The following is a 23,487-nucleotide window of genomic DNA, read 5'->3' as shown; positions in this document are numbered from 1 at the left end:
CTAATAGACCAAGAACCCATTTTTCTTAGAAGAATAAGACATCATGGGAATTTACTCACCTTTAGAACCTTTCTAAAAATTATTTGAGCTTAAAATGTGTCCCTCAGTTACTAAAAGGCCTATTACAGAAAATGTGTTTGTTATGAATTTCTTTGCCATTAGTGGTATTAGGTTTCTGCTGATGTATTTCACCAGATGTGAGATGACTGGGTAGGGGTTTTGTGTGTGTGTGTGTGTGTGTGTGTGTGTGTGTGTGTGTGTCGGGGGAGAATGGACTTCGGTAAATTGGCCTCTTCTAGGTAGAATTTATTATTTTGGCTTTATTAACAGCATCCCCTAATATGAATATTTCTAGCAGGAATATGTACTTTATTTTAGTTCATTAATACAATGATTACTAATCTAGTGCAGGTTATATCCTAGCTTTTCTCATTCCTCTCCATCATTTTAGAAGAGGGTATAAAGGTATACGAGGAAGAGAAGAGAATGAAAAGGTGTTACATTTGCTTTACTCAATCATCAAAATGTCTGATCACATAATATGTGCCAGATGCAACAAAAAATGCTAGTGTGAGTGTGTATGTGGGTCTTTGTATTTGTATCTGTTTATATGGCGTAGTGGTTTAGACTTGGAGTGACACACACAATAAGGTGATGATTGTAGTTTCATAAGTGGGGAAATTATTCAATGTGCACGTATGTGGTGTTTAAGTAAAAATAGTCAGATAAAATTGTACAGGATAGACTGATGTAGATAATCACTTAGTAGGACAACTACTTAGGAGATGTGGCAGAAAGGATTCCAGATGTGTGGAAATCTTTGGCTAATGGTGGCAGTGGGAAATGTTAGAAAAAGATGGCTAGAGAGACATTTTAAAGGAAGAAATGGCAATATTTTCAGGAAAAATAAACACTGGGGAGGCAAGGAGATGAATCAAAAGAATCACCAAATCAGCTTTTAAGAATGATGTTGATGTTCCTCAAGAGAGAGCAGTTGAGAGGAGAAAGCAATTTGTGGAGTAAGATAAAATATGGATTGCTATGGTGAATACTTACATGAAAATGTCTAATAGGGAGAAGATATATCTCAGGTGAATCAGAATTGGAGGTCTATTTGGGGTATCCTCAACCTAGAAACAGCAGTTGAAACCACAGGTCTGAATGACCCTTGTAAAGAGTATTGGAGAGAAGGACAGGGAACTGTAGATTGAACCATAAGTGGCAGAAATAAGATAAAGCAAGTGAAAGTGAAACTAAACACACACACACAGAGAGAGAGAGAGAGAGAGAGAGAGAGAGAGAGAGAGAGAGAGAGAGAGAGAGAGGTTGGAAATGCAGATGCTTCTCAAGAGTAGTGCATGTATTTGATAGCTAAGATAGGAAAGCATTTCATGGAGGTAGTTGCAGTCAACATTATTAAAAATCAGCGATTTTTATACATCCTCCACCGGGGACTGGCCAAAAAAATGTGGCTGCGGGTGACTGGGCAAAAGATTCAGAAACCAGATTACAGGTGATGCAATTTTAAATAAAGTAATTCACCTACTATTGGCATAATTATATGCCAATATATGCCAATAGTCAAATGTAACTATCGCATAGTTATATTTAATATATTAAAATAATTATGGAGGCCAACTAGTATAATTCTTTAATTCCTATTGATTGTTGCAGTGACATCTATCAGAGTTATTTTTCTTTAGAAAAACAAAGAAATCCTGGCTTTTATAATCAAAGCTATGGGTGGTATCTTTGATTAGTGTTCATGTTTTTTTTAAGATTAGATATGAAATTGCTTTATTTAGTGACTATACTTGTCAATGTAACCTGGAATTTTATGCTACTGGATATAAAAACAAGTTTTAGTAGCCCCTTTCATAATGGGTTGTATATCCAAAAAGAAATGCTGTCTATTAATTTACATAGAAATGGTTTAACAATGCAATGCCTTCATTTTCATCGATACCACCAAAACAAAACAAAACAGAAAACAAACAAACAAAAAAATGTTTTTTAGTCTTTGCCCCAACACATTGTTTTCTGAGAAGAGTTAATTTTTGTTCTTTGTGTATCTTTCATTGTATGGAGTTTATTTTCACTTGTTTTTATGTCCCTAATTGGAAATTTAATGTGTCTTTCTCTTGAACACAAGAAAACAGCGACCTTTTCTTCTACATAGAATTGTTCTAATGAAATGAAGTTAGTCCTTAGGGGTATCAATTTAGAAGAAAAGTGGCAATGTATTAATGGGCATTGTTGCATTCAGAATTGGGAAAACTGAGTTCAATTTTTTCCCTTAGTACAAGAATATTTATGCTAGTTATTTTTTAAAATAATATTCTCATGACTTTCATAGTTAATAGTGGATATTATGAATGAGACTGAGACTCTGGATTTTAGTCATTCACGTCTCAGTTTCTTAATCTGTAAAATTATATGACTAAATGACACTCCATGATTTTAAAGTATTGCAGAAGGTATGAATGATATTTAAGAGGACAAGAGAACTCACTCAAAAAAAAAAATTAGAAGTGACTTTCACTTCTAATATGTTTTGGTTTGTTTTGCAATCAAAAGACAGATGAAATACTCCTGAGAACTAAGACCTATATTCCAGAAACCATGGCACCTTGCAAGAAAAGAAATTAAAAAAAAAAAATCTTTTAAAAGCAGTATTTACTCTTAAAGTGAAATCAAATTGCCAATATGAATTTACTTCTACATTTTTAACTACAATATTTACTCACACATGTCTTTGTATCAAGACTAAAAATAAAAGAAACATTTGAAAATAAACTACAATGAAACCATATTAATTTGGACCTCACTCAGAATTAGGGATAATCAGGTCAAGTGTAGACTTTTCTTTTGCCCATTATTTATGAAGTATTTGTTAAAAAAACTTAACAGTGAAAAAGCTATTCAAGAGAATAACTTCCAGCACCTCCGTGCACCCTGAGTGCACCTTGATCAAGAAAACCCTTGACCAAATTCAGTTGGCCTTTGGACGTAAGGATCCATTGAAAGAGGAGATACAGTGAAATAATACAGAAGAAATGGAATACCTTAGAAACAGCCAGTGCTAAGTGATCATATGTTAGTTACATGGCATATGGTGAGATATCCATCTAAGAGAAAAAGATCATAGGTTGACAAAATAGGTGCTTCCACTTATCTTACCAGCTAAAATGTAATTCACAGAGAGCAAGGACCTTGACTTATCAACAGTGCCCTTAATAATGCCTGCCACATAGTAGGTGCTCAGTAATATTTGAATGAATACCCAGCATGGTTTAATTTATCCTCATGTTAATCTATTAACGTCCATCAAGCACTTGCTTAGCACAAGACACTGTCAGCCTTGTGTGAGGGACTGATGTGCGTACACATTTCTGGTTCACATGTGTGGGAGTCCGATGTAAAACACAGATGAATGGAGGCTTAGATTATTCTACAAAACGGATTGGAAAAACTATTTTCTTTAATTTTTTTTTTCCCCTAATTGAAAGGCTTTGAATCCACATTAGTTCCGTGTCATATGCTCGTTAGGGTAATTTTAATTAAGGTAATTGTTCCCTGTCCATTAGACTAACAGTATTTTAAAATAGCTAATTACCTTTTTGCTAGTTCATAATAAAGAGTTTGGAAATCTGTCTATATGTCTTAATTGAGAGAAATATTTAATTACATATGTGCCTCAGTGTCTAATTTGTTAGGCTACTTCTAAAGACATAGTAATTAGCTAGGACTGAACACTAAATTTTAATGTTTGATTCCCCAAATCATTGCCAATATTAATCCAGGACTGTGATGTTCAGAATGGGAGGATAAAGCCATAAACACTGTTCTGAGAGAGAAGGTAGATCGTAAATTTATAGTTCAAATTGTCCTACATTCTACATTTACATTCCTCAAATGCATATTTTCTGTTTGCGGGCTTAGACAAAGAATCTAATATCTGATGATACTGTTATGACATACAAATTTGCTGGTGGAAACAACTCTAACCCAGAATGGAGACAGAAATAAAGAAATATTCTGAAATGTCAAGTGTCAACGATCAAACTGCAATGATAACAACTAAAATTGACAAAGCACCCTTCTTTCTAAAAAAAGGCTTTCCACACTGGATTTTCCACACATTTACTTGTTATCCTGTATGCGATTTCTATTATAATGCTGAAACAAAGACTGTGCTAAATAATTTGCTGAGTTCATTTGTACCCTGGTATGGAGGCTGGAGATGAGAGCAGTCGGGGAGCATTACTTAGCATTTGAGGTACTCTAATTGGGAGTGGTTGTTCTGAAGCCCTTACTATAAGACCTTCAGTTAAGTGAAATCAGTCAGATGGAAAAAGTCAAGAACCATATGATTTCACTCACATGTGGGATATAAAAATGAAAGCAACAAACCAACCAACAAGACGAACAAACAAAAACTTACAGACACAGACAACACTTTGGTGGTTTCCAGAGGGAAAGGAGGTGGAATGGAGGTAGGAAAGGGTACAGGGGGTCAAATATATGGTGATGGAAGGAGACCTGACTGGGTGGTGAACACACAATGCAGTATGCAGATGATATATTATAGAATTCCACACCTGAAACCTATATATTTTATTAACCAATGTCAACCCAATAAACTTAATAATAATAAAAAAAAGACTTTCAGCTCTTTTTACCCCTGATCAATACCAGAGTTTGGTTATTTAGCCCAATGCATATTAGACATAATTTTTCTGTGGTGGCATAGGAGTTTTCAAGATACCACGATTGCTAGAAATATTATATGACCACTGAGTCCAAGAAATTATGTCTTCCAGAATATCGCCCTGGATTTAAGTCTTTAATTCAGTCCTTTGTTTGATGTTTATTGGAGGCTTTTGTTACCTTTTTCTGACTAGAAAGTTAGCTTTAATGCAAAGTACAGTGAGAGGACCTAAAAGGACATTTGGGAGTTCATCAAATTTACAGATTATATGTTAGTTTTCATTCCTGCATTCCTATAAATGTTTGTTGGTGGGACTAGTTGTGGTTTTCAATCTGATTTCACTTAACACACTTTCTAGTATTGAGATTATATGGGACAGGATCTATAGTTTGATTTTTCTACAACTGTAGGAACTTATTGACTAACTACCAAAGATGAGTATAACTTCTATACAGTCTTAGGTAATCTTGTCTCAGTAATCAATCAGAGGAAGAAGAATTATGCTTTATGCCCTACAGGAAAGCACAAAAGGAGCTTGTTTAAAGTTTCATAGATATAGATCAGGGGCCTCACGCTTGAACTGCAGAACCCGACTGCTAGAGTTAGAATCTCTGCCCACGGCTTATAAGCTGTGTGCCCTAGGGCAGGCTGCTCAATTTTTCCATGGTTTCATGTCCTCATCTGTAAAATGGGTTTGATAACAGTATGTACCTCATATTGTTTTGGAGGTTAAAAAAGATTAATATCCATGAAGAATTTGGAGCAGTAACTGGCTTATAAAGAAGTATACAGCAAATTGTAACTATTATCGTCACAAAGTGAAAACATGAAGACTGAGTCTGTGCTCTCCCTACTCTGTGTGGCATTTTCTGCTTTCACCCTTCTATTGGAACTATGCTAGTTCTCACTTCTTTATCTTTCTATAATGTGTGCATAGTCTGAGCAATACTGTCTGAATAATCAAATGACTAATAGAATGTAATGCTTAGTTGAATCAAAATTTTCCTAAAGTCAACTGAGACAATTTTATTTTCCTCCATATATGGAAGATAATCTCATATTGTCTAGAATATTTTAGTTCAGTTATGCTCAATAAATTCTACAATTTTATTGTTCTGCTTTATTTCATGCAAGCCCAGATGAACGAAAAGTTTCTCAGATGTTTCAGCAAAGAAAATTTTCATTATTTATCAAATGTTTATAAAGTGCCTATTATGTATTTTATACTCTGGTGGACCCAAAGAGGTATACAACTGTTTATTGATAATAACTAGCAGGAGAGATACAATGTGAACATGAGCAAATGACAATAGAAATTTCAATTGCAATAGATGTAATAAGTGATAATGATGGTTAAAGGCATTTAGAGGAAAGAATCATCATTGCATCCCATTAATTTTGTGAAAAAGCACTGCGTTGGTACATGTGGAAGAATTCAGGAAATGTTTATTCTCAAAGTAGGACTTAAGCAACACTTTGAAGAATGTATAGGATTTAGAGAGGTGCTAAGTGAGGTGAGTTGAGAGGGAGTTTGATGAAGTTGAGCATAGGTCCCCTCATTATAGAAACAGTTCCCTCTCTGTTCCACTGTCTCTCACTCAAACAACTTCCCCACTGATATAAATGGCTTGCTTCACTGCAATTCTACCAAGTATGGATATACTTGGAATGGACAGTGTGATCAGTTTCTCCCATTGCAGTGTGATTGAGTTAGTTCTTAAACAGCAATTATCACGTCTGTTTGTGGATAGTTCTTTTAACAATGCCTACAGTGCTTGACAGGCAGCAGATGTTAATCAAGACAGGTTTCTTTTTTTTTTAATAACTTTTTATTTTTCAATTACAGTTGACATACAATATTAATTTCAGGTGTACAAAATAGTGATTAGACATTTATATAACTTACAAAGTGATCACCCCAATAAATCTAGTACCCATATGACACCATACACAGTTTTTACAATATTATTGACTATATTCCCCATGCTGTACTTTACATGACTGTCTTATAACTACCAATTTGTACTTCTTAATCCCTTCCCTCTTTTCACCACCCCCAAACTCTACTCCCAAGTGACAGCAACCAAAATGTTCTATCTATGAGTGTGTTTCCGTTGTTTATTTTGTTCTTTAGATTCCACATATGAGTGAAGTCATATGGCATTTGTCTTTCTCTGTCTTACACCACTCAGCACAATACCTTCTAAGTCCATCCCTGTTGTTGCAGATGGCAAGATTTCATTCTTTATTACAGCTGAGTAATATTCCATTGTATACGTGTTCCTCCTCTTCTTTATCCATTCATTCATTGATGGACACCAAAGTTGCCTCCGTATCTTGACTATTGTAAATAATGCTGCAAAAATAATATAAATGCACATGTTCCTTCAAAGTAATCTTTTAGGTTTCTGCAGATAAATACCCAGAAGTGGGATTACTGGGTCCTTCTTTGTCTCTTGTTTTAGCCTTTGTTTTAAAGTCTATTTTGTCTGATATAAATATTGTTACCTTAGATTTTTTTCATTTTTATTTTTATGAAATATTTTTTCCATCCCTTTACTTTCAGTCTGTGTGTATCTTTTGATCAGATGTGAGTCTGTTATAGGCAGCGTGTATAAGGGTCTTGTTTTCTTATCTATTCAGCCAACCTATATTTTGATTGGAGCATTTAATCCATTTACATTGAAGGTAATTGTTGATAGATACGTAGTTATTGCCAATGTATTATTCATATTTCTTATCTTTTTCTCCTTCTCCTTCTTAAAGAAGTCTCTTTAACTTTTCTTATAATACTAGTTTGGTGGTGATAAACTCCTTTAGCTTTTTCTTGTCTGGGAAGCTCTTTATTTGTTCTTCGATTCTAAATGATAGCTTTGCAGGTAGATAATGTTGGTTGTAGGTCCTTGCTTTACATCACTTTGAATATTTTGTGACAATCTCTTCTGCCCTGCAAAGTTTCTGTTGAGAAATCAACTGATGGTCTTATGGGAGCTCTCTTGTAGGTAACTAACTGCTTTTCTCTTGCTGCTTTTAAGATTCTCTCTTTGTCTTTAACCTTTGGCATTTTAATTATGATATGTCTTGGTGTGGGCCTCTTTGGGTTCATCATGTTTGGGACTGTCTGCACTTCCTGGGCTTGTATATCTCTTTCCTTCACCCGGTTAAGGAATTTTTTTATCATTATTTCTTCAAATAGGTTTTGAAGTCCTTGCTCTCTCTCTTCTCTTTCTGGTACCCTTATGATGCAAATGTTGGTACGCTTGATCTTGTCCCAGAGGCCAGTTATACTATCCTCATTGTTTTAATTCATTTTTCTTTATACTGTTCTGATTGGGTTTTCTGCTACCATATCTTCTAAGTCGCTGATTTGATCCTCTGCTTCATCTAATCTACTGTTGATTCTTATATATTCTAATGTATTCTTTATTTTAGTTACTGTAGTCTTTATTTCTGACTAGTTCTTTTTTATGTCTTCTATCTCCATTTTTGTTTCCTATCTCTTTGTTGAAGTTATTCTGAGATCATTAAGCATGCTTACAAACAGTGTTTTGAACTCTGCATCTGGTAGATTGCTTGTCTCCATTTTGTTTAGTTCTTTTTCTAGAGGTTTATCCTGTTCTTTCACTTGGGACATATTTTCAGTCTCGTCATTGTGGCTGCCTCCTGTGTTTGTTTCTATTTTTCAGGTAGAGCTGCTATGTCTCCCAGTCTTAGTAGAATGGTCTTCTGTAGTAGGTGCCCTGTGGGGCCCAGTGGTGCAATCTCCCTGGTCACCTGATCTGGTCGTTCCAGGTGTGTCCCTTGTGTGGGTTGTGTGTGTTCATTGGTTATAGTTGAGCCTTGGTTTCTGTTTGTACATCAATGTGGGGAATTGACCCTTGGGCTGATTGGTTGTGAAGACTGGCCATGACTACAGTGAGGAGCTGGGTGTAGGGGCTGACCGTGTGGAGCAGGATTTGCTTTAGGAGGGCTGTGTAGCCTGCCCAGTCTGCATCTTTGGGTGTGTTTCCCACAGAGACAGGTGGGTGAAGCTCCTGAGAGGGGCCCCACCACAGGCCAAGTTCAGCCATAGCCTGTGCCCCTGGGGCCAGTTGGCATGAGCCAGAAAGCAATCTGCATTTGGTAGCCATCTGCAATGGTCTTGGAGATGCCTGGGAGAGACCAAGCCACAAAGCAAGCCCGACTGCTGCTAGTGCTGTCCTTGGGGCTGCTCAGCAAGTGGTACAGGAGGTGAGATGTTGCTTGTTTAAGGTTTGTGAACCTTTGACAGATTCTAGGATAGTCTGAAGAATGAGCCATGACAGGCCGTTTGCATGGAAAAGCCATTGGAAGTGGCTTGGGTGGGTCTGAAATTTGGATGGAGTGGGGTCTCAGGGCATCACCAGGGCATAGAGAATGGGGTTCATAGCTAAGATGATGGAGATTCAGATATGGTGACCACCTGCATTTGCACGCTGGGAGGGTAGAGGGCTCAACAAAGAAACAATAGATTCTTCCAGCATTTCTGTGTGGGAGAAAGCTGCCCTTTCAGCATTCACTCTGAAGCCAGACAATTTAGTTCCTATCCATATGTCCCTAGCCCCTTTTGAGCTGTTACTCCAGCACTGGAGCTCTGAGTGAGTGAGTCCATCAGCAAGAAAGTCTGTACTTGGCCTTTTTAAAAGGAGCACTTGGGACTTCAATAACCTTCCATCTCACTCAGCCACAATCTCCACTGGTTTTCACAGCCAGAAGTTGTGGGGACTTCTCTTCCTGACACTGGAAGCCTGAGCTAGGGAGTCTGGTGTGGGGATGGAATCCCTCGGTCCCCCAGGGAGGATATCTGCAGCACAGATATCCCTCCTGATTTTTATCTGCCACATGCCAGTGTGGGACCAGCCATTCGAGGTCTCTGACCCTCCTACCAGTCTCATGTGGCTACTTATGTATGTCCTTAGTTATAGGACTTTGGTTCAGCTAGACTTAGGTGACTCTCAATGATGGCTGTTCTGTAGTTTAGTTGTAATTTTGATGTGGTTGTGAGAGGAGTCAAACACTGCCTTTACTTACCCTGCTAGCTTGACCAGAAATTCGACAGGTTTATTTTATTTAGCTTATTTAATCAAATAATTTTTAAAAATCTAACAGGTCATTAAATTCAATAGCACAATTATTCAAATAAGGGGAGCGGAGAAAAATAAATTTAAAAGTATGGAGTCATTTAGTAGATAAAGAGCTTAGATGGGACATCAAAGTTGGAGATTCGATGCAAGCAGAGGGTAGCATGACAATACAATATGCCTGAAGAGCAGGAAAGGAATTTTGCCAATAATGGAAGACCAGAACAGAAATAGTAGTGAGCAGATATTGAAGACAAACGGGTTCACTTCCTTTTTTTTTTCTTTTTTGTACTGAGAGACATCAAGAAAGAAGGCTAAGCGAAACAGGTGAATAAGTAAGAGTGAAGCAGGCATGCTGGGTAATATTGAGAAATACATTTGGAAATGTAGTACTTGTTTGTGCTGGACTATGGAGCATCAAGCTAAGGAATTTGGTTTTCATCTTATATGCAGCAGAAAATATCTTTGGCTGTTCTACTTATATCCCACAGTCGGAAATTAAGCTAAAGGGAACACCTTTCAAGTATTCTGCTGAGCTGGGGGAAGATGGTGGTGGTATAATTTCGAATCTCTCCAAATCTGCCTTCCTACCATCCTGATAAGTAGTTAAAACAATCAAGAAAGCCTCTAAATCCAACTACCAGATAGAGGAGACATGGGGGTAGAGAAACATGTTCAATGAAACCACAAGGATCTAGTGAGAGAAATTCTATCTGAAGGTATACGATATACTTTAACAAATACATGGGGGGGGGGAAAGGAGGGGAAACTTAAGCAACTTAACAACATAATAGCCAACTCCAGTGTTTTAGATAGGGAAACTTGAGCATGGGCTGGGCATTACGTAATGTCAAATAATTATGCTCTTTTATTAGGTGTGATAGTAGCATTAAGTTATGTTTAAAAAGTCATTATCTGTTAGAGATACACAAAGATATATTTATAAGTGACATGTTATCATGTCTAGAATATGTTGTAAAGGGATAAAACTTTCCCCACCCTCATATTGGGTATAAGAAAAAAAGATTGACAATGTACCGATAATGTTGAAACTTGCTGCTGGAATGATGATTTTCATTATTCTCTCTTATTATGAGGATGTTTGAAAACTTCCACATTGGGTCAAGCTATTCTTCAACTCAACACATGAAGATGGATGAGGCTTTTATAGATCCTTAGTGATTTGATACTTCTGCTCAGCTTTTTTGGATGAGCATTATTCAAAAATATGTTTCCATATAATCTAATACCCTGAATGTTCACACAGAAAGTTGAAATCTGAATCCTCTACCACAGGGTGTCACTGACTTCTGTTTTCTTACCAAAGAATCAAAGCAGAGCTAACGTACAGAATTTTCAGGCTTTATAGTGATATATACTGGTGTCCAATAATTTACTTTAGGATGTGTCATACTAGTCTGTGTTTTACAATGCTGTGAAGTATAAGAAGCAATTCTCATGAGTGGAGTGAGCAAACTGACACAATGTGACATTATAGAGAGGCTCCCCAAAAAGAACAATCTCTTTTTTTATTAAGTGTACATTTCCAGACACAGATTTAATACTGTTGTCCTGGTTAATAAATGATCACATTGAGATACCACTACATACTTATTAAACTGGCTAAAATTAAAAAAAGAAAACCAACAAACAATACAAACTGCTGGTGAAGATATGAAAAAACTGGAACCATCAACTATGGCTGATGAATTTCAGGAATGCAGCCACTTTGGGAAACAGTTGGCAACTTCTCATAAAGTTAAACATATACTTAACATACATATCAACAATTCCACTCCTACACTTCTGAATGTTTTTACCCAAGAACAAAGAAAACATATTCTCATAAAAATTATATTTAAATATTACAGCAGTTTTAATTCATAATCACCCCAAATTGAGAAAAATTCCAAAAAACTTTCAACTAGTGAACGGATAAATGGATAAATGTGATATATGCATGCATGTAATACTACTAAGTTAAAAAACAAACAAACAAACAAACAAAAAACCTATTGATACACCCAACAACATTGTGGGATCTCAAATGCATTATGCTAAGTGAAAGAAGCTAGACACAAAAGCTACATATTATATGACTGCATTTATATAATTTTCTGGAAAAGGGGAAAAAAAAAACAAGACACTGTAGAAACCAAGCAGTTGTTGATAGAGGATAGAGGTGGACAGAGGCAGTAACTAAAAAGAGGCATAAGGGAATTTCTGGGAGTGATGGAATTGTTTTATATCTTGGTAAATGTAGTGGTTCCATGATTATACATGTTTGTCAATATTCAGAATATACACTAAGAAAGGGTATAGGTGATTTATACCTCTATAAATCTCTTTAGAAAGAGATATCAAAATAAAAGTTTAGAGAGTCCTTTCCTAGTTTCTGCATCAGATTCTTGTTTGTTTTTTCTGTTTTTTATTTTCTGCTTTTCATTTGTTAAAAAAGGCTTAATAGTTGCACAGTATCATCATTTGGATGAACTGTCACTTGCATAACAATTCTTCTATTTGAGGATTTAAGCTGTCTTTCCCCTTTTCACTATTATAAATAAAAGTTAAACATAAAAATAAATGATCTACAGTATTATTTCCTCTACAGATGTGTTAACATGGTTGGGAGTGTTTTGACAGTCTTATGTAATTGATATTCCTACTTTGCTTATGAACCAGGACTTGTAGATTCTACAGAAACAAGAAAAATATGCCCCAAATAATCCTGTTAATTTTGAGAAATGTTGTAGATTCCTATTTTGATGACCAAAGTTTATAGATCAAGCCATGTGGAGGGAAACAAGGGGGGTGGAACAGTTAAAGGAAAAACAATCCTTCCAACGGTATTCAAAAAGCCTGCCTATACTAGGATTGAAGCATCTGAGAAGCAGAGTGAATATTTCACTGGGTTTCATTTTCCTGATAAAAAAGTTATCCATATATCAGAGTGCTAGTGACTAATTTGTATTCTGGCCAAATGCCACTTTTATGGATAACTGGGGGCTTTGGGTGGAACTTCAAGCTGCACTAATGGCTGGTTTAGTAAGAGATGTGTCAGGCAAAGTCTAAAATGTAGATGTCTTCATGGATTGTTTGAAATTCCACCACTGGCTCTAGATGTGGAGCTATGTCCTAAATAAGTCCAGATGCACACCCTTTTAGAACAGCAGTCCTACTATCCTCCAATCTCCCTGAAGGTCTTTAACTAGGTAAACCTCAAGTAACAACAGTACCATTGTTTAAGTTCTTCATTAACATAAATAATTCTCCCTTTTGCAAAGCTGTTTTAATAGATGGGGATGGGAAGGGTGTAATCCTAGGTGAAGATGGGCAGGTCAGAAAGGAGAGAGCAAACATAGAAGTGGAGAAAAATAAATACGTAAAAGTAAAGTCATAGTGTGGTTCATCTCAAGATGCTCGTTTCAACCTAACTTTATGAAACTTCAACCTACTAACCTTTTTTTTTTTAATCTGCTTTTACTGTGGACAATACAGAAGAACATTTCTTTATTAAGACTCTCTGTGTGTCTAAGCATTTTTAATGACCCCCATTGACATTTTGCCATCTGGACACCTGACATTTTAAAAACAAACATTTCAGCATAATTGATAAATTCTACTGTAGATGGCTATTCTGTGGGTCTGACTGCTAAACATACAGGAAACCCTCATTCAATCAAATTAAACCCTGCTAAGCAGAAATATCATGTCGAGCATATCAGCATGAGTGTATTACAAAGACCCTCTATAACGATAAGAGTGATGGTCTCACAAAAACCAAACCAGGAGAAGTAACCTGGTAGATTCTGGCCAGAAGCATATTCACAGTGGAGAGGCCACAGGGAGATGTCAGCGTTGTAGGTGAGCCATAACTTGCAGTGCAAATAGCTCCAGCAAAGAATGCTAACAAATGACCCATCCAATGAACAGCCATCGTTATCCTGCCTTTCAGTACCTTTGCCAATAGCACCTTAAAATGCCATAGGTTGTGAAAAAAGGTGAAAGAATTACTATTCAAGGACATGTTATTTATGAAGCATTTTTGGTTCATGCATCCATCCATTCAACGTAATCAACAGAAATGTGTCACACACAACAATAAGCTAAGAACTGTTCTACGTAGGTCCTGTAGACACAGCAATAAGCAAGGCAGACAATGTCCCTACATCTTTGGAACTTGCATTCCATTTGGGGCCTGGAGGGAGGAAGTGGCAGAAGGTTGGAGCCTTTATACTGTCTGTGAATTTGTGAGCTATGTATTGTTTTCCCTCTTTTGCATATCAGGAAACTGAAACTCAGAAAGACTGAGTGGCTTGTACAAGGTTACACAACTAGTAGTAGGTCACAGATCTAGGACTCCAACTTAACACTATTGTTGCAAAGTCAGGAAGTTTGCTTCAGACAACAACCTCTTGCCTTGTTTACTCCAGGCACCTTGAGATAAATGGGATTGCAAGTCTTCTTCAGATTCAATGCTAAAAGCTCTGGATCAGGGTTCAAACATTAGAGATTTAGGAGAAGTTAGGGGTACCCAGGGCTCAGAGCTTCCATCATTTTAATTCAAGCTATTTTAGGACTTTGATAAGATTTTTGGACTACCATTTTGAATGCCATTGCTGTTGGGGGAAAAACACATTCAGAGCTCTAAATGAATGATTCATAAATCAACTTCTGGAGTTTATTAATCAGCTACCTCTGATTTCTAACCCTCTGTTTTCTAAAATCCACTTTTCCATGCTAATTTTGACCTCATGTCATCCTGACTAAAAATGTTAACTTTTTTCTTCTTCTATTCTTTATATTCCTTTCAGAATCATTTTTCTCCAAAGAGTACGTGTCTAGTTTCTGCCCAGTTTACTTCTGGCATGCAGTAAATGATTTCTATCACTAATATTCTGGGTGTATGTTTGGGAGCATGGTTCAAGCCCCTATAACACAACATTCTAGAACTCTAATCAAATTAATTATCAAAATTAAAGTTTTTCCTTGCTTTACAAAGATTATTAACAAAGCTTGATCCATAAATATCTCATACTACATGTTGCATAGAACATAGGATATATATCCCCTCCAACTGGACAGGAAAATAGTAAAGTAAAGGGAGAAACAAAATGTTTAATATAAAGAAGTATTTATACCACAAGATTTTCAGAAAAAAATATTTTTTGCAGATTTTAATATTAATGAGGAACTATGGTACATTAAAAATTGCTATGTACAAATTAACATGTTGGAAATAATTAACTAAAAGCCAAGTAATGATCAAGTCATTAATTAGCTCATACTAAAGACTGATTTGCAGAAGCATAATTCAAAGGGTGACTACATCAATAACAGTGAAAAATAAAATCAGTTATTCTACTATATAAATTTATTTTTGTCATCTTTGGCAGTTATGCCTGGTCCCGTTATAATTAATTATGTATGCCTATAGAAGTTGAGAATTTATAGTATAGAGATATATCTTTACAAATAGAATTTTCCACACCAACAATATCCTTAGTGATGTCTAATTTGTATTACTTGGTATTTTATATATAATGAGTCTTTTTTCTAATCTCAACAATTTACTTTTTGGCTTTAATTTGGTTACTGGGCTTCCGGTTACTTCTTTGTGCCCCGACCCATGTCTTGGTAATCTGCTTCATGTCCTCCTTCCTCTAGGACTTAAGGAAGACGCTCTTGCTTAACAGTCTCTTTCCAAGACATGGAAGTTTGTGCCTGCATCATCAAGGAAGAGGCACCAAAATGTACTACGTGCACAGAGGCTTCCTTATACTGCGTGATTCCTTAGGTTTACAATGTTACTTCAGTGAAATGTTGGACCCAACTCTTATTGGCTTGTAAAAGCCTATTGTTAAATATTCAGGAATTTTGTGAGTGGGGATGTAGCTGGAAATCAGCCACAGTAAAAGTATTCAAACTAAAGAAATAATCTTTTTTTTTTTTTTTCTTTCAAATCCTTGGAGAGCTGGTTCATCAACACACCACTGGATCATTGTGCTTTTCAGAATACATTAGATGACTATGTTTGGATCTCCCAACCATGACCTATTATTGAAATATTTACTTTATTTCACATTTTCCCAGTTCTTTGAACCATTGCTACCTTTAAGTGACTACCTCACCTCAGTAAGCCAGTATGGTTATGGATTGTAGCTCCTGCAGTGTTACCACTCTTCTTCTATGAGCAACTGAGATACGAACAGCTGAATCATGATCCTCTAAACACTCTGGGCAGTTTGTCTCTTCTACTTAGTCTGTAACCCAAAGCCTCCTTCTACTGGCCCCAGCCATTAAAATATACCTATTTGTATTTTAGCCTCCAAAATACCAAGATGTGGTAAAAGGCTAATAATATATACTGCCTTTAATATAAACACATTTTGACTATGGTTTTGGGAATTACACCCTTCAAGGCAAGTTAGCTAAGCTGTGACTGTCTGTGGTGGTGACTGTCAACTTGATTCAAGTGTTCGTTTTGAATGTTGTTGTTGGATGCCAACTAAAGAGTCATCCACTCGACTCTAGTGTGGGGTATTTTTAGTGATGGATAGTGAAATGTGGACGACAGGTTGAACTGGCCTTTGATATCACCATTAGCAAGAAAGCTGGTTGACTATTTGGTCGTTCAAAATGAATCTCCTTCACTAGGTCTTAACTACCATGTCTCCCTGAAAACAAGACCTAGCTAGACCATCAGCTCTAATGTGTCGTTTGGAGCAAAAATTAATGTAAGACCCAGTATTTTATTATATTATATTATATTATATTATATTATATTATATTATATTATATTACATTACATTACATTACATTACATTACATTACATTACATTATATTATATTATATTATATTATATTATATTATATTGTATTATATTAATTTTTGCTCCAAAAGATACATTAGAGCTGATGCTCTGGCTAGGTCTTACTTTCAGGGAAACACGGTAGCATGTGTTTTGCGAAGGGCCTTGTGATAGCCGGTAAAAGGCTCGTCTCCTCTTACCTTGATTACTAACGATTTAGCTCCATAAATAAAATCAGAAAAATCACAATCTCTGAATGCCTAGTCACATTATAACATGTAGGGACAAGACAATAAGTCCATAAAAGCCTTCAGGCGATTTTGTTGCCTTTCAAACAATCCATCTACTTCTTGGCCTTATGGATACAGTACGCTGAAACAGACCCAACCTCCGGAATAGTGCCATTGAGCCACTGAGCGTTTGCTGCATTGCAAAGACCAATACCGAAGATAAATACACTTTATATTTCTCCATTAGAGAAATCTCCATGTGTTCTAATGGACTCTGACACTTTGCATAGCATAGTTTTATTCTTTCAAAGAATAAGGTAAAATGACATTGTCAACCAAAACCCTCCAAAATAGTTTATGTTTTGACATTTGGTATTATTCTTATCTGTGTATTCTGTAATACAGAAAGCATCCAAATTATTTTATTCCAATTAAAAATTTAAGAATATGCCACAAAAACTTTGTAATATCTCCAGGCTATACATGAAATATTATAAACAAATTAGTATGTAAAATAAAAACCTTATAACCTCATTTTCCTCCTACATTCCAACATCTCAATATGAGTCTTGTTGGGGCTATATAACCATGACAATTTTAAATCACCTTTCTGTTCTAAACACTCTGGAATTCTAAATTTTTGGCACATAACCCTCTGTGGCTATTCTCTTTCTTGGCTGTTGTTGGATAAGATGATCAAAATCCGGAATGACTGCATCCCATTTAATTCTTCCCAAATGTTTCCTTTCCTGACATTCTTTAGTCATATGGACCATTCTCATTTTTTTCAAAAGTGAAAAAGTGCTAGGGAGAAAATAAATTTATGTTTGGATGATATAACCACACTGCAAATTAGGAAACAGAAGGCAAAACTGCATGTGTACAGAGGTAGAATTGAAAATCAAACCTCCCCTGGAACCCATAAAACTCATCTCTTAGTGGAGTAAGAAGAGAAGAACAAGTTAATGAAATTACTCTTTTTGAGTAAGGGCACTGAACTGAGCCATAGCTCAGATTCAAAACACGTGTGCACACAAGACAAAAAACGTTGGACTTATTTTAATGCATATTTTGTTCAACTGAACAAGGCAAAGGGAAGCCAAAAATGAACTCATTTCCAGTGCCATTTTCATTATCTGCCAGGTGTTAAACTCATTACAGACCATAGCATCATTTGCTGGAATCACCCAATCCTTCATTAGACACACTCTCTTTGTGCCCTCCATTGTGTATATTTTGAGTGGACCTTCAGGAGAAAAGATCCAAATAGTTTTGTTACGGTTACAGTCTGTTTCCACGTGTTAAAATGGAAGCAAGTTCTACTAACTAGGAATCCTTAATAATAAGACAGCTAACAATATGCATTGATCACTTCCTATCTTCTCAGTTCATTATTAGATGTTTTAAACAATACAGAAGAAATGGAAAGCTTGGTGTGAGTTCCAATTTCCTCTTCTATAAAGTAAAGGCAAAATGGCAACAACAAAATGGCTGTTGTGAGACCAAGAAATAGTATTTGTAAATGAAAGTAGCATGGTGAATGGCACATAGTAGGTGCTTCATGAATAACATTTATTATTGAAATTCTAGGGAGATTATGGCTGAAATAATTGATGAACAAAACAAGAAGGTATGAAATTAATTTTTATCCTGAGTGAGCCACCCAACATTGACAGATCATTTAAAAAGGTGGCTGCAATTACACTTCCCCAATTTTTTTGGTAAAAAGTCATTCTGTAAAGATCTAAGTATAAGAAGGACCAGTAGATAATTTCTACTGTTCTCAGCTATAGAGGATGATGGGATTGCTCCCAAGGGTACCTTTTCATAAAGTTCACTTTATTATTCTCTAATACATTTTAACAAGCTTCACTGGCTATAACCGTGACTTTCTTAAATGAGAGATATCTTTTCTTCTTAGAGGAACAAATCAAGATTTCTTATCATAATTGGGTCTGTCTGGAAGACAAATTCATACTTCTTACTGTTTAGTGGCTAGGCTACTATTCTAGACTAGTTAACTAGTGTCATTAAACTGTATTCTTTGCTGTAGAAAAATAAAGCTGTACATTCAATGATTATCTGGGAAATACAGAGCTCTGAAATCTCCTTTACCAGATAACTTTTTGGGGCTTCTTTCTGAATAACCTAGACTTTTTATCCTGCTCATAAATTAAATAACTTTTAATCTCCGTAGAACGAAATGCATCAATGATCATAAGATGGTTGCTGTCTGGTTTAGAATGAAGCATAGTCTAAGTGATTCAATGAAAATTTCTTTCATTTTCATATCTGAAACGCATGAATTTAGCTGTCAAAAGAAAGATTGGAGGGCTATCCAACTGACATTGTAATATGATTTTCAACATTAAAGTCTGAATCTATCATTCTAGGTCCCCCTACAATAAAAGGCTATGAGAGCAAATATAATGATACGTAATTTATAAATTTGGATTCTCTTCCTCTCTTCATCTTATTCTTATACTTCTTCTTCTTCTGAAGAATGATCAAAACATAATTTTTGAAAGGAACTCTATGTTGGGAAGAGATGAAACAAGAGTCATCCATTCCCTTGGTATTTATGAATTAAATTTTAAAGGCTAACACTATTCTGAAATCACTGATCCCGAGGGTTCTATCTCTATAAATGGCTTCTTGTTAAAATGGAGATTGAACTCTAAATTTGCAATTCTCATTTAGCTTCAATTACCATATTTATTCACATAATCTACCTTTTATTTTTACTCTGAAATTGGGAAAGCTATTGTGTAAGCATCTGCCTACTAGTTTAATCATTAATTTTAGGGAGCATTACTGATATTTTAAATCAATTTCCCTGCTATTTAAAGAAAAATGTTTTACTTTTTATCATAGTAAGAAATCAGTGGTATAATTAATTGGGGTTTAAATAATCCTATTGACTTTTTTTCAATATGTCTTTTCTGTTTTATCGCAAGACAAAACAAAACAAAACAAAACAAAAATGAAAACAAAAAAAGCACAGCTTTTTAATGAGGCAGTATTTGTATATAGGAAAAAAAAGAGAAATTATATTTTAAAAGATTGGTGGATAATATTTACATTTATTACAGCAAGGTAAAAGTAGACAAGTAAACCTAATGTGCTTCTCTTCCTCTACCCTGGCCTATAGCAAGCCAAGGTAGAGGAAGATGACTGACTACTTATACAATTTAATGATACATCTATTCATAGCAAGAAAATAGTAAGTTCATCTAATAGTAACCTCTTCTGACTCCATGGTTGTTTTAAAGCATAAGATTAAGAGCGTGTGTGTTCCTACACACATGCATTAAGAAAAAATATGGAAAGATAAATTAATTTGGGAGAAAAGATATACATAAAAAGAAATGGTAATGTGTCTTAGGAAAATATAAAATTTAATTCCAGTACACCTTTTCAACTCTACCCTTCCACAATCAACCACTTGATGTTGACTTCCCATACCAAGTTATTTTGTTTTAATTGGCAGATCCTAAAATAGCTCTGGGTGGAGGAGAAACAGGCAGAGCATAATCTCCATCATAGTCCAAAACCTTTTAGGAAATCTAAGGGAGAAAAATGTATGTGTTATACAAATGTATCCTCCTTTGAACAAGTTCCTGACTAATTTAAAATTTTTACTTAGCTTTTTTTTTATGTGGTTGGCCTTATTTTATTTCTTAAAAGGTGCAATAGAAATAACAATATTTCTTTCTAAACATTCAGAAATGACTGCAAACTTTCCATCCCTTTCCTTCCTAGTGACATTCATGCCTTTACCCTCCTATTCTAATCTGTATGTGTTGCTTTAGATGTCAACGTATAGCTGTTTTCTTGGGACTTCCTTTCATCTCTTTCCTGTGTTTGGTCTCTTATTTCTTTGATCATTGTTTGTTTCATGTGGTTTACTCCTAAGAGTTTAAGCATAACCTCCAGTTTTTTCTTATGAAAAAGTAGATAGGAGGTAATTCTTAACATATTTTGCCTGTCTGAAATTGCCTTTATTACAGCTTCACATTTTATGGACAGTTTGGATGGATACAGAATTCTAAGTTGGAAATCCTTTTCTCTCTAGAAATTTGAAAGCTTCTAAGTATTCAATGTTGTTTTGGGAACTACAATGCCATCTGTATCTCCACTCCTCAGTATGTGACTTGTGAACACAACTGCCCTCTCTGCTGCCTCTACTCCGTGGGTTTGAATCTTTAATTTTGGTATTGTGTAATTTCCCCATGACGTACCTCATTGTAGGTCTTTTTAAAAATCCATATGTTCAACATTCCTTGGATCCTTTCAATCTGGAGAATCATGTCCTTCAGTTCTAGTGATAATTTATTTTGTTATATCTTTGCTATTTTCATTCTTTAGATTTTACATGGTGTCCCTTTTTGGAAGTCATTTAATCAGATATTGGATATCTTGGATTAATTCCCTCATTAAAAATGGTATTTTCTTGCCAAACATCATTTTTTCTTTTTGATAATTTTTGAAGGAGATTTTCTCTCTTTTATCTTTCATCTCTGTGTATAGTTTTGCCTATCTACTATAATATTATTAATATAATTTAGAAGCAGAAAACAACAAATATAAACTAGTAGGGATGCATATGGACCCTTATGGATTCCTCTTACTGACTCTGGCTAAAATAGTGACATTAAATCAATATATTATTTATTTTTTTTTAATTGGGGAATATTGGGGAACAGTGTGTTTCTCCTCAATATATTATTTTTCATTAATTGAAAGTTAGAGATAAGACAAGACAGTGATATAACCTCTCTTATTTCAAACCTCTCTTATTTCAAAAAAACCAAAAAATACAAGTCCTATCATTGACTCAAATGGTCACCCCCTTTCTTACCTAGATCATTGTGACTATGATAAGAATTATTATGTTGATTCTTTGTGTTTGGTAAAGTAACAATAAATTCTTGCAGCTGCACTGGGAAACATTCTAGACCTCTCAAGTTTTGTCTGTGGTACAATTAACTTATTCATACATATTTATTTGAAGCCTATTATCTACTTGATACTCTACTGGGATACAAAAAATAAAAGTAAAAATAATGATGAGATCCCAACCTTCAAAAATGTCTATCATTTGGAAATTACAGCCATATAAACACAATATTATAATAGAGTGAGCAAAGGGCTAATAGAAGTTATTTAGTGTACCATGGGATTAACTAAAGGAAATACATATATATACAAGTCATGGTAACATAAAAGGAGCCAGCCTTTGGGGATGCAAAATGATCAATTTAGTGGTGGTAAAACACAGAATGCATAAATATGGGAGTAGGATAGAGAGATAAGGCTAGATCTTGTAGAAGGATTCCGTTCATGAAAAGCATTAAATTATTTATGAAAAACTTGTGCCCAAGCAGAAATGAGACACACAAAAATCTGTATTTTAGAATCATCTTTCTGGCAGTATAAATATTATATATACACACACACACACACACACACATATGTATATATGTACATATATAATATTTATGTGTATATATACACATATATATTTATACACATATATATGTATATGTGTGTGTGTGTATACATATATATATATTATATATATATATATATATGATTCAAATTTTTGCTCCATAGAAACATACCTATCCGTTCAAACAAAGGGACCCAGTAATACAAACATAGACAATCTTTCTTATAGAAGAGCAAAAGAAGCTGTCTTTCCTGGGTAAGCCATTGTACTCTTATTGACCTCTGGCTAAAATTTCTTATCCAAAGTCACTGAAGTGGAGGCTAATTAAAATCACTTAAAAATGGAAAATAAGCATCATTTAATAATAAATAATTTAAAAAATCTGCTTGAAGAAAACATATGGAAAATTAATAAATAACAAGACAGGGTTAGAAGATGGTATCTTTTAACATTTTTAACTGTTTTGGATGCCTACTTTTCCTATGTTTTAGCTAAGAAAGCTACAGTCCATAATGGGTTGTTAAGTAACCCATGCCTTTTCCATCCCAGTAGTTAGTAAGACTGCATTCTGAAATCTCCAATCTGGTAATTCTGTGGAGAAAGGGCGGGTATAAACTATGCACCTGTTACATCGTTGGCCTCCGGTTTTGATGAGGGTGAAAGCATAAAGAAATCAAATGGTGAAATTCTGAGTTAAAATATTCCACACGCTAACATGATTTTTGCAATCTTGCAAAGATTATTAACTAACCTCATTAATAATATACTGGGAATTGTTGGTTACATAATTAAAAAAAAAAAAACCACTATATTACCCTAACATTTTTAGCTATATAAAATCTTTTTTTTCTCTCTTTTACCATAATACAAATGCAGTAAATATCATGTCAGGTAAAATATATATTTAAAAAAATTGCTTAAGATAAATTTTATGACATTGTGCTTAAAGGGAAAAAAAAACTTTAAATTATACAATTGTAATTAAAGTGGGACCAAAGTAATCCTTGACATGCTGCTTTAAGAAAATGTTCATATGTTTTAAAGATAAAACACCAAAAAACAAAAACCCATGAAATCAAGATAGTATATATAAATATATTAGATCTCTCTATAAAACTACAAATAATTTTCTCATTCACCTACTAGCTATTTTGGAATAATTTTCTATTATACTCAATATTTT

Source organism: Rhinolophus ferrumequinum, chromosome 12 (genome assembly GCF_004115265.2).
Source record: "Rhinolophus ferrumequinum isolate MPI-CBG mRhiFer1 chromosome 12, mRhiFer1_v1.p, whole genome shotgun sequence".
Taxonomy (NCBI): Eukaryota; Metazoa; Chordata; class Mammalia; order Chiroptera; family Rhinolophidae; genus Rhinolophus; species Rhinolophus ferrumequinum.
Note: the sequence above shows the minus strand (reverse complement) of the source record.